Source organism: Simochromis diagramma, unplaced genomic scaffold (assembly GCF_900408965.1).
Source record: "Simochromis diagramma unplaced genomic scaffold, fSimDia1.1 OVJJ01000761.1, whole genome shotgun sequence".
In the NCBI taxonomy this organism is placed as follows: Eukaryota; Metazoa; Chordata; class Actinopteri; order Cichliformes; family Cichlidae; genus Simochromis; species Simochromis diagramma.
Window position 1 is genome coordinate 28,665 of NW_024387069.1, and position 16,974 is coordinate 45,638.

At 45.7% G+C, this 16,974-nt stretch overlaps 1 protein-coding gene across 18 annotated transcripts in view; it reads left to right on the forward strand.

Moving 5' to 3' along the window:
• nfasca (neurofascin homolog (chicken) a) overlaps window positions 1-16,974 on the forward strand; it is a 118,046-nt gene that overhangs the window by 8,737 nt on the left and 92,335 nt on the right. For all 18 annotated transcript variants that reach the window (XR_005697800.1, XR_005697801.1, XR_005697802.1 and 15 more), the window contains one exon: window positions 15,698-15,755. The gene's annotated coding sequence lies outside the window, so the exon portion shown is untranslated. The remainder of the gene's footprint in view (window positions 1-15,697; window positions 15,756-16,974) is intronic.

Sequence of the window (16,974 nt, forward strand, 5' to 3'; positions counted from 1 at the left end):
TAATGGTGTAATTATGCCAGACAAATGACAACTGTGTGCATGTCCATGTCTCTGTGTGAGGCTGCAGAGCAGATCAGACGTAGCAGAATGGCTTTATTAGCCACAGTGACCTCAAGGCAGATGGGGCCATGCTGGCAAATTAGGCCTGGTGGACATGTTCACAGAGCAGCACACACACCGCTCTGTTTTTACTCTGACCTTCAGATACTGGCTTTTTTACTGCTTCTCTGTATTTGTTATTGTCTAGTTTTATCTCACTGAATGCTCTAACTCATGCAATCACCACACACAGTGTTGGGAAGGTTACTTTTCAAATGTATTCCACTACAGATTAGGGGTGGGCGATATAAACGATATACGATAGAAACGATAAAAATTTGGTAACGATAGAGATTTTGACTATACCGCTCTATCGCATGTTGATGATGTCATCAAGCTGCGCCTGTTTTGGTCAAAAGCATCACAGCGGCTACAACCATTATCATCTGCAAATTATGGCGGGCGACAGTCACAGCAAAGAGATGAAGCACTTTTGAAATATGGGGAAAGCCAAAAACTGCGCTTCCTCCACTTCTGTAACATTGATTCATTAATGTTGAATTCTCTCACAGCTGTTCTGTTCCCATGTAGTTGCAGTATATTAATAACTAACCTGGTATTGTGGATGAATAATCTCAGTTGTTCTCCTGACTCAAGTTTGGCCCGTGTACAGCATCCTGCTATGCGATTGCATTTGTCCCTGACCACCAGAATCCCTCACGTTAACTTTTATCGAGTGTAAACAAAATTGGCGTTCATCCTCCAGCTTCACTGTGCTAATGTTATGCTAACATAGCTGTGTCGCTAGCAATCACAAAGCACAACATTATATACCAGGTAGTCCAACTTCAGTAATCCTGAAAACGTCACTGCTGTTTAGTTTTCTGTCTTCATTTATGTTGGAAGTGGTAGCAGAGCTGTATGTTTTACTTAGTTTCAAAAATCTCTGTCAGAACATGGTATGAAATGTTTAGGTGGAAACTAGCGAGCTAACTTCCTGTTAACTTCTAACTCCGTTAAATTTAATAAATTCTGTTTTCATGGATGCCTGGATGTTAAACGTAATTGTTACACCTGGTAAAGCAGCAACGCTGATGATTTTATTACAGATGAAAGAATTTAGACAGTTTTTAACTCTCAGTGTTCGTTTGACTTTGGGAACTGAAGCAGACGGAGTTTAGGACAGTGTTGCCAACTCCTCAGTAAGGAAAATCGCTATTGGTTGTCCTAAAAGTCGCTAGAAGTCGCTAAATGATGTCATCGCCTAATTTGCATAATTGGCCATGCTAATCTAATTGTAACCTACGTTGTTGGAGAGAGAAATAACATCGTGGAAGAGACATAAAGTGAGTAAAAAAAACCATCCTAAATGCAGTTTGAATTTATTTAGAACTACAAATTAAGTTTCTTTTAGCAATTATTGTTTTTTAATGTCACAATTCCAACCCTGCTCCTTTACCTGGGCTTGGACCGGCAAAAGTGACCTGAAATTGGCAGTCTGGGAGAGTTACTTTGTGTGTGTGTGTGTGTGTGTGTGTATTAGTAGTTTTAAAACTTGTGATCCACAAAACAGCATAACATTAAAGAAGGACTGACTGCGTTACAGTCAGTGCGGGAGCAGCGGCTTCACTCATGCGCGATTCATTTGCAGTTTGGACGCACAAGTGTGAATGTCTCCTGGCCTGATAGCAGCTGGGGGAGGACTATCCTCCGCCCGTGAGCGCTTTGGCACGGGTGTGGTGCACCGTGCCAAAGCACCGCTGCTTGTTGAGAGTAAGAGCGATACGCGCTTTCACGTCAAAAAGTCAACATAAATAAGTCTTTAATAACGCCAGAAAAAGTCGCCAGATTTGTCGCTTTTTAGAAAAAAAGTCGCTAAGAGGGTCTGAAAACTCGCTAAATATAGTGACAAAGTCGCTAAGTTGGCAACACTGGTTTTGGATCCAGATTACTCCGTGAAGCTCCTCACTACGGCAGCCGTAATGCTCTGACAATCCATTAAGCAGTGCGGCTTATCAAAGTTGTACTAAAACATTTTTAACAGATTTCTGCAGCCAAAATCGGTTCGAGGTCAGTAAGCACAACCAGAATTCATACATAAGGCGCACTCTCGAGTTTTGAGAAAATTAAAGGATTTTAAGTCCTTATAGTGTGGAAAATACGTTATACAGAAGAAAAGAATATATCGCGATATATATCGTTACCGCACATGCTTCAAATTATACCATGATATGGATTTTAGGCCATATCGCCCAGCCCTACTCCAGATTACAGATTACATGCCCCAAATGTATTTTGTAATGTAATGTTACTCAATGACAGTAACGTATTCTGAATACTTTGGATTACTTAATATATTATCATGCTGTTTACAACTACATGAATGTCCTATTGCTGTGTGATTTATTACTATTACTGAAGGTTACTCTCCACACCAACACCAGCTAGATGTTTAAATCTTGATATAAATGAGTAACAGTAGGTGGACATTAGGTAAGGCTGCACTTTTTGCAGCGATCTCGTGTAGAAAACTATTCGGCGCGTATATAAAACAGGTCCGCGGCTCCGAACCGTAGTAAAGGGACCTCTGGCTAATACATCGGGTTCGTGTCGGCTCGTAGCTGAAAACTAGCTTTACTTTGTTGTCTGGGTCAAGTTTGCTAGCAGAGACAGAGAGAGGCGTTGAAAGGCTGCTCCAACGGAGCTTATTGTTTCAGAGGAAAACACGAACACAGTGTAGTCGAGTCTTAACAGCTTACTTACAGCTGGGCTCGTCAGGCTCTCTGTTTGGCTGCAGTGGTTGTTATTATATTTACATGCTTCCAGCTCCCGTTTCTGCTCCGTGACAGCTCGTACTTTTCCTTTCTCTCCCTCCCTCGCTCACAGACACATAACGGGTATGGCAGTCCATTCTCCCTGCAGCACGGACTACACTGCCCATCAGGCTGCATGCTTTAGGGCGATGCCTGTAACACTCTGCCTGTTGCCTTCATATTAAATCATTTAAAAAAATATTTCTTCACATCAATATGAGACGTGAGACTGAGACACAGACATCAGAGCCTCTTAATGCGTGTTTGGTTTGGGTTTCCACCGGCGTGGAATTACCAAAAACAGAGAGGGGACAGCCGAACATATGAAACAGGAAAAGACCGCCGTGTAATCCATTTATTTCAACAAAGTAACTGTATTCTGATTACCATCTTTTTAAATGGTAACTGTAACAGAATACAGTTACTCATATTTTGTATTTTGAATACGTAACGGCGGCACATGTACTCTGTTACTCCCCAACACTGACCACACATAATGTAAAACATGGACAGTCCAGTGTTGAGATGAACATGCTCATTGGCTGCTGATGTCATACCACAGGTAGTCCTCTAATGTGGAACATGGTGAGATTTACAAACCAGGATTTATTCTGTTGTTTTTGATTCAGTTGGACCCAACCGTGGCATCGTCGTCTTATCTTCATGTACTTTGAGACACAAGCATGGAAAGCCAAAGCCACACATGCCCCATGCCCCCACTCTCACACTTTATTCATGCAGTTCTGCCCCCCCCCCACACACACACAAATAACAGCACACACATCTCCAGCTTCACACTCCCGCAGGGGCTGATTTTCCTGTTCACCTCCTCCTCATCGTCATCCCTTCTTACCCTCATCACCCCACCACTCTCATCCTTTGTTCCTACTCCCTACCTCCTTCATTCCTCTTTCCTCTAGTGGGACTGTTGCTAAGGAGCCCTGGTGACCAGACAGCTTTCTCATTGGACAAAAACAAGAGAGAAAAAAAGGAAGTTCAAAAGGCAGATGAGAGGGGGAAAGGGGGTAGTGTTTTCTTTGTATAGGTGGTGTGTGTGTGTGTGTGTGTGTGAGTGCAAAGTGAGATCCAGATGTGGTAATGAGGTGACAAACTGACCTGCTGCAATGCTTCATGGAGATGTGGAGGAAAAGATAGAACACATGGATTAATGGATCGAGGGAACAATGATAGGGAACAATAGGAGAAGGATGGGGATGACTGTAAGAGTCAGAAAGATGCAGAGAGATCGTCTACAGAACAAGAGTACGACAAAGGAAGATAGAGGTGGAGTTAACTGACAACACGATGGGGATGGTGATTGTTGATGTGGAGTGATATAAGAGTGAGACAGAGAGCACACTTTCATTTCTTCTGGCTGGCACAAAGAAACATTATGTCTGGACACACACAGATGTTTCTGTGGCTGCATGTGTGAAGCACTGTCGACGGCTCATTTCCTGTTCTTAAAATAGGACCCAAACCTCGTGCTTTAAAGGAGTACATCTGTGTCTCACAGACACTTGTTCAAAGCATCTGTGGTATGTAGACCCGTGTGTCAGGCAGGCGCAGCAGGAGCCCCATGTTTACCTCCGAGGTGTCGTTTAAAGCACTAAGCCTGTTTGTCGCTAAGCTGAAAAGACTAGCTGAAGATAATTTCTTACATGTAGATCCTATGAAGAGGTTCTTATGGTCTACATATAATAAATGAAGTACTGTGGAGAACTGGGCATTGCATGGGTGTACTGTAGAACAAAGCACCAGTGAGGAAGTCTCATTCCCATAATAGGAAGCTTTACTGGAACCAGCTACATGTGACTGCTTTGTTGCATGAAGGATTTTATGGCTTCAAATAAAAGTAATCAAAAATAAGTTATTGCATCTGCCCCTTCATGTCTGCAGCGTACAAACACATATCTGAGCAGTGGATGATCATCAACGGCTGCTGGTTCATCTGTGGTGTCGTTTAAGGACTTGCTCTCAAACAGCTGTTTTCACCCCCAGGTTTCTATGACATATATATGTTATACGAATAATTTCTGTGATGGCATAAACCGACCAAAGTGACTTTAGTGTGACGTGGCTGTCAGCTGCAGGGCTGAATGATGAGTAAAGTATTGTAGAAACATGTTAAACAAAGAAGGTGTCGCTGCAGACGGCTCCAACATTCACACAGAGGTAGACTGGGTTTATCCCAGTCGTCCCATTGATGGCTCGATAGGCTCCAAATGCACAAGGAAACAGTGGATTTGGGCTGCATGCAGTGCCTGATTCACCCTGGGGCACCGTTGGAGGCTCGAGGGTCTTCTGTCCACATGTTAGCGTCCTCAGGCAACACACTGAACCTCAGCCTGCGATGTAGCTTCCTGTTCCACGTCTCACTTTATTTCAATACAAAGTAATGAAGCCATTTATTATTTATGCAGTCAGAATATTCATTTTCTTTCAGCATAACACACACATCAGTGGGCTGGTTCAGCTATCTCACTAATAAAAGGTTAAAGGCTAAACTATAAAAGCAAACCAGCTTCTGCTGATGTGAAATAAAAATCAGCTAAGAGATGACAAGGAGACCAAAGTTCAGGGGCAGAAACTGTTGTTTAAACCTTTGAGAAATGGAGTGAGGTGGTTCTAAAAGCAGAAAAGAAGTGGAAGTGTCCTCTGAGCCTCCTCAGGATGGTCTCGTGCTTTTCAGTCACCTGGCATGTTACAGCATTTCCAGGACACACGTGTTGTTTCTGCATCGCTTCTTTGCTTTCTCACACCACATCTTCTTTGTCTGTTGTTGCTTTTCACGGGTCCCGTCTCTGTCTCTAACACCCCCACCCTCACTGTCTGCCTCCATCATATCTGTGGGTGTGATCGTTGACCGGGCTCCGTCTGCCTCTTTTATTTCCTGGTCTTGCAGTGTACGAGCCAGCTTAGGCTTACAGTTTGGGGAGAGGTTGACACCATGGCTTCTTGCTGGTTGTTCGGCTTATCTCAGTCTTGTGTGTTTTTCTAACACATTGTACTGTTGTTGATAAGGGCAGCCTGTCAGCATCAGGAGAAATCTATACAGGGAGTGCAGAATTATTAGGCAAGTTGTATTTTTGAGGAATAATTTTATTATTGAACAACAACCATGTTCTCAATGAACCCAAAAAACTCATTAATATCAAAGCTGAATGTTTTTGGAAGTAGTTTTTAGTTTGTTTTTAGTTTTAGCTTTTTTAGGGGGATATCTGTGTGTGCAGGTGACTATTACTGTGCATAATTATTAGGCAACTTAACAAAAAACAAATATATACCCATTTCAATTATTTATTTTTACCAGTGAAACCAATATAACATCTCCACATTCACAAATATACATCTCTGACATGCAAAAACAAAACAAAAACAAATCAGCGACCAATATAGCCACCTTTCTTTGCAAGGACACTCAAAAGCCTGCCATCCATGGATTCTGTCAGTGTTTTGATCTGTTCACCATCAACATTGCGTGCAGCAGCAACCACAGCCTCCCAGACACCGTTCAGAGAGGTGTACTGTTTTCCCTCCTTGTAAATATCACATTTGATGATGGACCACAGGTTCTCAATGGGGTTCAGATCAGGTGAACAAGGAGGCCATGTCATTAGTTTTTCTTCTTTTATACCCTTTCTTGCCAGCCACGCTGTGGAGTACTTGGACGCGTGTGATGGAGCATTGTCCTGCATGAAAATCATGTTTTTCTTGAAGGATGCAGACTTCTTCCTGTACCACTGCTTGAAGAAGGTGTCTTCCAGAAACTGGCAGTAGGACTGGGAGTTGAGCTTGACTCCATCCTCAACCCGAAAAGGCCCCACAAGCTCATCTTTGATGATACCAGCCCAAACCAGTACTCCACCTCCACCTTGCTGGCGTCTGAGTCGGACTGGAGCTCTCTGCCCTTTACCAATCCAGCCACGGGCCCATCCATCTGGCCCATCAAGACTCACTCTCATTTCATCAGTCCATAAAACCTTAGAAAAACCAGTCTTGAGATATTTCTTGGCCCAGTCTTGACGTTTCAGCTTGTGTGTCTTGTTCAGTGGTGGTCGTCTTTCAGCCTTTCTTACCTTGGCCATGTCTCTGAGTATTGCACACCTTGTGCTTTTGGGCACTCCAGTGATGTTGCAGCTCTGAAATATGGCCAAACTGGTGGCAAGTGGCATCTTGGCAGCTGCACGCTTGACTTTTCTCAGTTCATGGGCAGTTATTTTGCGCCTTGGTTTTTCCACACGCTTCTTGCGACCCTGTTGACTATTTTGAATGAAACGCTTGATTGTTCGATGATCACGCTTCAGAAGCTTTGCAATTTTGAGACTGCTGCATCCCTCTGCAAGATATCTCACTATTTTTGACTTTTCTGAGCCTGTCAAGTCCTTCTTTTGACCCATTTTGCCAAAGGAAAGGACGTTGCCTAATAATTATGCACACCTGATATAGGGTGTTGATGTCATTAGACCACACCCCTTCTCATTACAGAGATGCACATCACCTAATATGCTTAATTGGTAGTAGGCTTTCGAGCCTATACAGCTTGGAGTAAGACAACATGCATGAAGAGGATGATGTGGACAAAATACTCATTTGCCTAATAATTCTGCACTCCCTGTAGTGCAGGTTTGTTTTACACTGATACAGAGTTCAGACCATGTTCTTATTTCACACTGAACTAAAAGAAGTGCACTTAAGGATGTACCATTAGAGACACAACACTGTGTCACTGGGCTTCCTTTGCCCATCACTCATTTGTACTAGTGATGCGCGAATCATGAACGAATCGTTCAATACTCTAGAATCACTTTACTGACTCGTGAATCATGATTCACAAGCCCAACTGACTCATCCTTGTTCCTGTTAGTAAACTAATCCCATTAGTAGAAATATATCTAGCTTATGATTAAAATTGTGTGGAAAAAAACAACAGACAGTTTCTTAACAAAAACATTTCTGCTCTGAACATGAAGAACAAACCCTGAGTAGAAGCTCACATCAAGACAATAGCTCCTCAGTTCACAGTAGCATCGCTCTGCTAACATGCTAGCAGCACATTTAAGTTACTCACCCCCTCCCTCCTGGCTCACAGCTTCTTCTTCTTCTTGGTTGGCAACCAATGTTAAGGTGCATTACCGCCCCCTCACTCACAGCTCAGTGGACATTTAGATGAGAAAATATATATTTGACACATATGAGGAAAATACTAATAAAATAAAATAAAAATAAATAAAATAAATGTTCATTTTGGAAATCTTTTTTTTCCTCTTTTTTGTGCTCTATAAAACCAGTTGTTGTTCTTTTTCAATCACTCATCTTAGCAGTAGGATTTACATGAAAAGAGAAACAAATTAAGGTTGAGTGAAAATGTATATTTTTTGCACTCTCTGGGCAACTGACTCTGTGACTCATGTGACTCAAATACAATTCACTTTGGTGAGTGACTCATTCAAACTCGATTCAGTAAAAAGAATCGAATTTACCATCATTAATTTGTCCCCTTGTGACACCTCACACAGGCTGACTGTGAACATTGTTTAGTCCAAAGCTGTCTTTAAAAAAGTGGAAAATCAGTAACAGATAAATGTAAAATCCCATCACAGGGATGTGAGGTGTTTTTAGCTCAGGAGGTACAGCGGGCTATCTGCTAAGGTTGGTGGTTCAACCCCTGGCTGCTCTAGATATCCTTGGGCATGACACTAAGCTCTCCAATGCATGAATGTGTGTGTGCCTAAGAAAGCACTTAAAAAAAGTGCTTGTGTGAATGATGCAGCTGTGTAAATGCGCTCAGGTCGAGCAGACACGTGCTACAGAAGAACCCGTCCAGTTTCCTTTGAGGGTCCATCTGACACAAAGAGGTGGAGCTAGCTGCTGTGGCGACCCCTTCACAATAAAAATCAAAAATTATTACTCCAACACTTGAGTGGCAGTGGTGCTTATTATTTTAATGCTGATGTTCTGATCCCGACTGCCCGCTGGTATGGCGCTGTCATTAAACATAGCACTGCTGCTGGTGTCTCCTTACACCGTTAAAAGGGTCCGTGGCGTGACAGATTACACCCCCTGTGTTAACATGTTATTGGCTGGGAGTGAGGATGCACTGACCCCATGTGACCTGGCCTATATTCAGTCTAGTTTTATTTACATAGCACCGATCATGCAGGTGCTTTATAGTCCGAGGTAACACATGAGCGAAAAAGTCAGAGCCAGCATCCGTTTGAGGGGAACGAGACAGAACAAAAGGCACGTCTCTACATAAACTGGTCTCATCACATAATAATGACATCACAGCAGCAGCAGCAGCACTGCTGTTAAAGACACAGCTGATGCTGGTACAGCTCTCTGCACCTGCCTTATTCATGTGTTTGTGTGCATGTGTGCACACACTACTCAGTCTATCACTGCTGGTCCCTCATACACAGTCTAGCACTCGCAGCACTGCTCTAAAAAGGTGTGTGTTTCTGTTGTGTGTCTGCACATGCATGTTTCCTCCCTCCCCCACCGTGCTGTTTACCCCGTGACCTCTGAACTCTATACCCTCCCCGTCCAGTGATGTCATTATATGACAGTGACATCATTTCTAATCTACAACCAGTTGCAGGCTGTAGGCCCTCAGCTGAGAACGGAGACATGCTGGGCTCATGGTTTGTGCAGTAACATGCAGAGTAGCATGAATGAGTTCAGACGATGATTTCAGCTTTCTATTGATTATTCTTCCCTGAGAAGAATTTAACCTCTGCGCTGCGTCACCAGCTTTCCCCACAGTCTGATGTTTGTGTTGTTTCCTAACTGCTACTGAAAACCAATGAACAGATTTCATAACCTCCCCAAAAACCATAAATAATAATTGAACCAAGTTCAGAAATGGCACAGCTTTGTCTCCTGGATTATTTTATACTGTCTCACTCTCCCCACACTTCTGCTGAGTAACCCGTCATCTTTGTGTCAGTGTGATGATTTACAAATAGGTCCTGAAGGCGAGTGAGTGTCCATCAGTTCATGCACTGGAGCTGAAGCACATTTGCAGCAGTGCACCAGCAAGTCTACCTCTGAATGGCCAGAGAAACCAACATGGAGGTTTTGGAGTGACCTAGATCTCCTCAGTAGATTGACATGCTTTGGCATGACTTTAAACAGGCTGTTCATGCTTAAACACTCTTCAGTGCGGCCGAATTAAAACAATTCTCTAAAGACGAGTGGGCCAAACCTGCTCATGCGAGAGGCTCATTGCCCGTTAATGGGCAAAATGCTTCATTCAAATTGTTGTGTCAGGACTTCAGCACAGAGCAGAGTGGTGTATTCATCATCTCAGAGCAGACTTTGCTACTCCACCTTTTCTGAAAGGTGAGGTCAGTAAGAGTGGATGTCAGCAGTATGGACGGTGTAAGCATCATTCATCAAACCACCGACCTCCCGATTGGCAGACGCCCTGCCCTACCTCTTGAGCTGCCCACAGAACTATAAACAGTCTCGACGGGACTTTTCGTATTGTGCTAGCGAGTGAAAACATAATTTGTCCTTCCACATTAGACTCAGCTGTGACTCTACATTAACAGATACACAAGAAGAATCATCGCGTTCAAAGGCTGTTTTATTAGAAGCTTGTAAAGAACGTTTCACGTCTTACAGTTTGAAGTGTGCTGAACAAAGCTGTGTCTGCAGAGCCCGCCATGCTCAGTGAACACAACCTGCAGGAAGGTGCAGGAAACGAGGACGCAGTCTGGACGGGGTGTCGAGGGTGAACGTGTGGTTGCCAGGGGATACGTGTGTATCTGGATGTCACGCTCAGTAGGAGCTGTGGGTTGGAAAATGACCTAGTTTTAACCGGAAACACGGAAACAAAGAGGAGTGGGAGAGGGGAGAAGGCAGAGTGGAGCTGCAGCTGGAAGACCAGCAAATTCACTGGTTTGATTTCCGACAAACACAAAAAGCACAACAGCAGCACTGCAGAGGGGCTACAGTCACTACAGCTGTAGCTTTGTGTGTGTGCGTGCATACTCCTGTATGTTGAATTTGTAGCAACAGTCTGTGAAATGCTGAACTGTGAACCCCACACTGCTTGTTGTTGAGCTGTTGTGTTGCATGAAAACAGATTTAAATGAGAGACAGGGGGGCTGAACACACCCACAGTGTCCACAGTGAACCAGGGACACCTTCACAGGGAAGCTGGCTGCTGGTGATGGCTGGCTAATCGATCTGATTGGAGTATAAAATGTGATTAAACAGCAAATAGCACTGTTCTCGGTTCTCAGGATGTTTCAAGCTTAATGATGAATTGTCTAATCGTAAGGTGTGCAGAGCATCCATCTCCTCGACTCCACCCAGGACAATAACATGAGGTCTGTTACTCGTTGTAGCAGTGTTGGCCTTGCTGCTGGCTAATCTTTAGGTAATGTTGCTGTTGAATAAAAAGATGAGAACGTGTACGTCAGAACTCTGAGACACCAGGCCCTTTGTTCTTAGCTCACGTTCCTCCCCACACATTAAATATGTGGCGTCCTGTAGTTGTGGGGATATGATACACCTGCAGCCTGTGTTGGATCAACTCTTTGCTCACCTGTTGATGTTTCAGTCTGCCCTGCATCATAATGTACAAACCATCCCAGCTCACATGAAGCTAAGAAACTGATCTTACTATGGGAAATATTGGTGACATATTAAATGGCAATTTTCACTTTATTACAGGCAATCGTAAGTTTGCCCATTCCTCTGCCCCACAGCTCACATATGTACATGCTCACCTTACAAAGCCTGCTCTGGAGCCTTTGCTGCTTCCATGGAGATCACTGGCCACAAACAGCCACTCTGATCTTAACTGGGACTAAAATGATAAGAAATAAATGTGTGAAATATAGAAAGTTCTGGTAGCTCACTGCCCGTACTCTTCACTTTAGCCTGCTTATGTTTTCTTTCTGTAACTGTAGTCGTAAAAAACTGTGATGTCATTTAACTGTTCATTGTTTAATGACTGTGAGGAGTATGAACGGCCATAATGGAGGTTTTCATCAGTAAAACAGTCCAAAGTTTGAGCTTGTTTGTGGTTCAGAATCATAAACGGCTTCAAGCACACTCAGACACTGAGCCATGGCTCTGTGCCACATGCACACATTTCTGCATCTCTGCCATTCAAACACACTTTATATACACTTCATGTGATGTCACTGTCAATACTGAACTGCACATCGAGTCTTTTTAAAGGAGGCAGTTTGTGTTGCTGTGATGGACAAGTTTGAAAGTGTTTGTCCTCCACAGTGTAAAATGACTTTACCCAGCTCCCTGTCTCTCTGTGGACCTGGACCGCTACACTCGCTGTCTCTCTGTGGACCTGGACCACTACACTCACCATCTCGTTGTGGACTTGGACCGCTACACTCCCCGTCTCTCTGTGGACCTGGACCGCTACACTCGCCGTCTCTCTGGGGACCTGGACCACTACACTCGCCATCTCTCTGTGGACCTGGACCACTACACTCACCATCTCGTTGTGGACTTGGACCGCTACACTCCCCGTCTCTCTGTGGACTTGGACCGCTACACTCGCCGTCTCTCTGGGGACCTGGACCGCTACACTCGCCATCTCTCTGTGGACCTGGACCACTACACTCACCATCTCGTTGTGGACTTGGACCGCTACACTCCCCGTCTCTCTGTGGACTTGGACCGCTACACTCGCCGTCTCTCTGGGGACCTGGACCGCTACACTCGCCATCTCTCTGTGGACCTGGACCACTACACTCACCATCTCGTTGTGGACTTGGACCGCTACACTCCCCGTCTCTCTGTGGACCTGGACCGCTACACTCGCCGTCTCTCTGGGGACCTGGACCACTACACTCACCATCTCGTTGTGGACTTGGACCGCTACACTCGCCGTCTCTCTGTGGACCTGGACCGCTACACTCGCCGTCTCTCTGGGGACCTGGACCGCTACACTCGCCATCTCTCTGTGGACCTGGACCACTACACTCACCATCTCGTTGTGGACTTGGACCGCTACACTCGCCGTCTCTCTGTGGACCTGGACCGCTACACTCGCCGTCTCTCTGTGGACCTGGACCACTACACTCACCATCTCGTTGTGGACCTGGACCGCTACACTCGCCATCTCTCTGTGGACCTGGACCACTACACTCACCATCTCGTTGTGGACTTGGACCGCTACACTCCCCGTCTCTCTGTGGACCTGGACCGCTACACTCGCCGTCTCTCTGTGGACCTGGACCGCTACACTCGCCATCTCTCTGTGGACCTGGACCACTACACTCGCCGTCTCTCTGGGGACCTGGACCGCTACACTCGCCATCTCTCTGTGGACCTGGACCGCTACACTCGCCATCTCTCTGTGGACCTGGACCACTACACTCACCATCTCGTTGTGGACCTGGACCGCTACACTCGCCATCTCTCTGTGGACCTGGACCACTACACTCACCATCTCGTTGTGGACCTGGACCGCTACACTCGCCATCTCTCTGTGGACCTGGACCACTACACTCACCATCTCGTTGTGGACTTGGACCGCTACACTCCCCGTCTCTCTGTGGACCTGGACCGCTACACTCGCCGTCTCTCTGTGGACCTGGACCACTACACTCGCCATCTCTCTGTGGACCTGGACCGCTACACTCGCCATCTCTCTGTGGACCTGGACCACTACACTCGCCGTCTCTCTGGGGACCTGGACCGCTACACTCCCCGTCTCTCTGTGGACCTGGACCACTACACTCGCTGTCTCGTTGTGGACTTGGACCGCTACACTCGCCGTCTCTCTGTGGACCTGGACCACTACACTCACCATCTCGTTGTGGACCTGGACCGCTACACTCGCCATCTCTCTGTGGACCTGGACCACTACACTCGCCGTCTCTCTGGGGACCTGGACCGCTACACTCCCCGTCTCTCTGTGGACCTGGACCACTACACTCGCTGTCTCGTTGTGGACTTGGACCGCTACACTCCCCGTCTCTCTGTGGACCTGGACCGCTACACTCGCCGTCTCTCTGTGGACCTGGACCACTACACTCACCATCTCGTTGTGGACCTGGACCGCTACACTCGCCATCTCTCTGTGGACCTGGACCACTACACTCGCCGTCTCTCTGGGGACCTGGACCGCTACACTCCCCGTCTCTCTGTGGACCTGGACCACTACACTCGCTGTCTCGTTGTGGACTTGGACCGCTACACTTGCCGTCTCTCTGTGGACCTGGACCACTACACTCGCCGTCTCGTTGTGGACCTGGACCGCTACACTTGCCGTCTCTCTGTGGACCTGGACCACTACACTCGCCGTCTCGTTGTGGACTTGGACCGCTACACTCGCCGTCTCGTTGTGGACCTGGACCGCTACACTTGCCGTCTCTCTGTGGACTTGGACCACTACACTCGCCGTCTTCTCTGCAGCTCCAGTGGTCTCCACCCTGCTACCAGCAGCTATTAAGAAAGAAAATGGATTTCCAGTTTCAGTTGTGCAATCAAGCCTTCATTTCTTCCACTGTGGTGGAAACAGCTGTGCTTCAACATTAGCAGAATAATGACATATTGACACAATCACTAATGCATACTGTCACGGCCCGCGAGGGCAGACCGTGTGGAGAGTGTGTTTGGTGGATCCAGGTGTGGACACAGACGCAGGAGGCAAAACTTGTGCTAAGCTCAAAGCGAGCCTTTAATCAGGGCTGACACAGAAGGCAAAATAACAAACCATAATCTATGGGAATGACAAAACTAAGAACCTAAACTGGGAGTAACTAAGGCTATGAACGAAGACCAGGACTGAACTATGACGAAGTACTGTGGACAGACTATGAACACGACATGAGAAACTGTGAACGAGATCTCGGTACGGGCACATGAAGGTGCAGGGAAACATGACTGGAGAAAGTGACTATGAACATGTCCAATACCGAATCTTGCAGACGTGCAGCTAGAAATAACAGGGTGCATGAACAGACGACGCGACACTGACACGAAGACACACTGGGCTAAAATACACCGAGGAAGTCATCAAGGAATTAGAGACAGAAGGGGAACAAAGCTAGAAACACTGACATAAGACAGGAACATGAACCTTCAGAGTAAAACAGGAAACAAGACACCACTAAACAAAGACGCAGACACGACACAGAGACAGACTAGACACTGAACTAAACCTGCAATAAACATGAGAACACAAAACCTACGACCTAATCCCTGAACAAGAAGAACGGAAACATAGATTCATAATCATCAGCATCATAATAAGGAAAGAATCCAAAATGCAAAAACACACCAAAACATAGCGACTCAAAATACTGGGTCAAGCTGAGCCAGAACCACGGCAGCATAAATAACAATGATTCTTTTCGTAGTGTAGTCTGTGAGTGCATGTGTGAAACACAGAAGTGTAAGCTCAGCTTGCCACAGAGTCCACCAGTCAGACCATGTGTAACAGTGTGTGTTGTTGTGTACTGTACATCGGTCTCATACAAAGAGACAAAGAAAGAAGGAAAAGAACATGCTGGAGTCCCAAAGGCAGCACCTGGTGCACAGATGAGCTCTCCGAAAGCACAAACACACACACAAAGTCCTCAGGCATACAACGGTGTGTGAGTGTGCACACGCTGTTAGGGTAGGTACAATATCTGACCGGCTGAATAAATCCTTTTCCCTCCCCAACAACTGTGTCTCTATTTGGGGAAAATCCATGGAAACATGAGTGGTTTTGTGTACTGGGAGCTTCAACCTGACCCAGTGTGCAGGCTTCTCCATGCTTCTGCATTAGCTGAACAGAAGAGGGAAAGCTGTGTGGAAACTGATAAACTATACAAAGTGCATTAATCTGTGTTCTCTCTGCTTCTCACCAGGCCTGCAAAGTGCTTCTCACACAGTGAGTGGACGAGGAAGCTGTCCACATACGTGAACGTGAGTCACTGATTGTCTCTTTGTTACTGGTACTCACTGGTGGACCACATGAGTCCCAGTGTGACAGGTTAGTCTTGATGCATGACAGAGGTTACTGTAGCTGCATTCATGTAAAATTCCAAATGTCGCTCTTTGGCGTATAATTTAGAGCTTAGATAACTGAGCGCTGTACACAGCAGAGTGCACAGGCAGGATGCAGTCTGTGCTGATCTGGGACAGAATGAAGAGCAGCAGTGAAAGGAAGATGACAGGTAGCCGTGTCATGACAGCACGTTACAAAGAGCAGATGCTGAGCTGCTGGTGGCAGAGCTGAAGATGTTAACAGGATGGAAACCATTCAAAAGAATGTGTACGGAGGAAGACACACAGAGGTTGATGTGACAGGTGGAGGATGGGCTGCTATGGCAACACATGTTTGTAATTTTAGGATGATGTAGAAATGTAATGTTTAATGCACATTATATAAGGAGTACATACTGTATATGTGGTGTATAAATATCTAGTTACGTCTGTCACCTTCAAATACACTGTAATACTTGTTACACAGACTCCACTACAAAAGAAGAAGTCATACTCTCTCTTCTCCTTACTCCTGCGGTTCCCAAACTGGTTTTACAAAACAACTCCCACCAAGCAGTGGGAAGCTGCACTGAGATTTTGATGGATAACATTCCCTGCTGTCACACGGCCCTCGCGGCCCACAGGTGTAAAACTACAAACAGGTGTGGCTCGTGGTTCGTTGGCCCATGGTTAGGAATCACTGTGTTAGAGTAGTAAACACATGAAGTGTTTCATGTCTACTTTAAAATTAGAGCGTGTAAAGTTTTCACTGCTAAATGTCAGTAGACTGCAGATCACAGTCAGCTGGCTTCAGTTGTTTAATCCGAGCTACAGCGGCTGCTAGAGGACTGACATGGTTCAGTCAGCCAGCAGAGATCAGACACATCTGACCCATAATGGCTGCAGCATTTCAACATATTCAGTTCAAATCAGTTCAGTTTGATTTGTTTTGGTGCCAAATCAGTAGGACGGTCGCCTTGATCGCTTCATGTTGTCAATTTACAGTCAGTTACATGTTACATGTTTACTTCCAAAACTCATCCGTAGTGACTCTGGACCACATCCACACATTTTCCCTGTCTGTGAGCAGCATCAGGCTCTATTTAGGCTGTAAAACCTTATGAAAGGAGTCCAACCTGAGTGGGTGAGTGAGTACAGC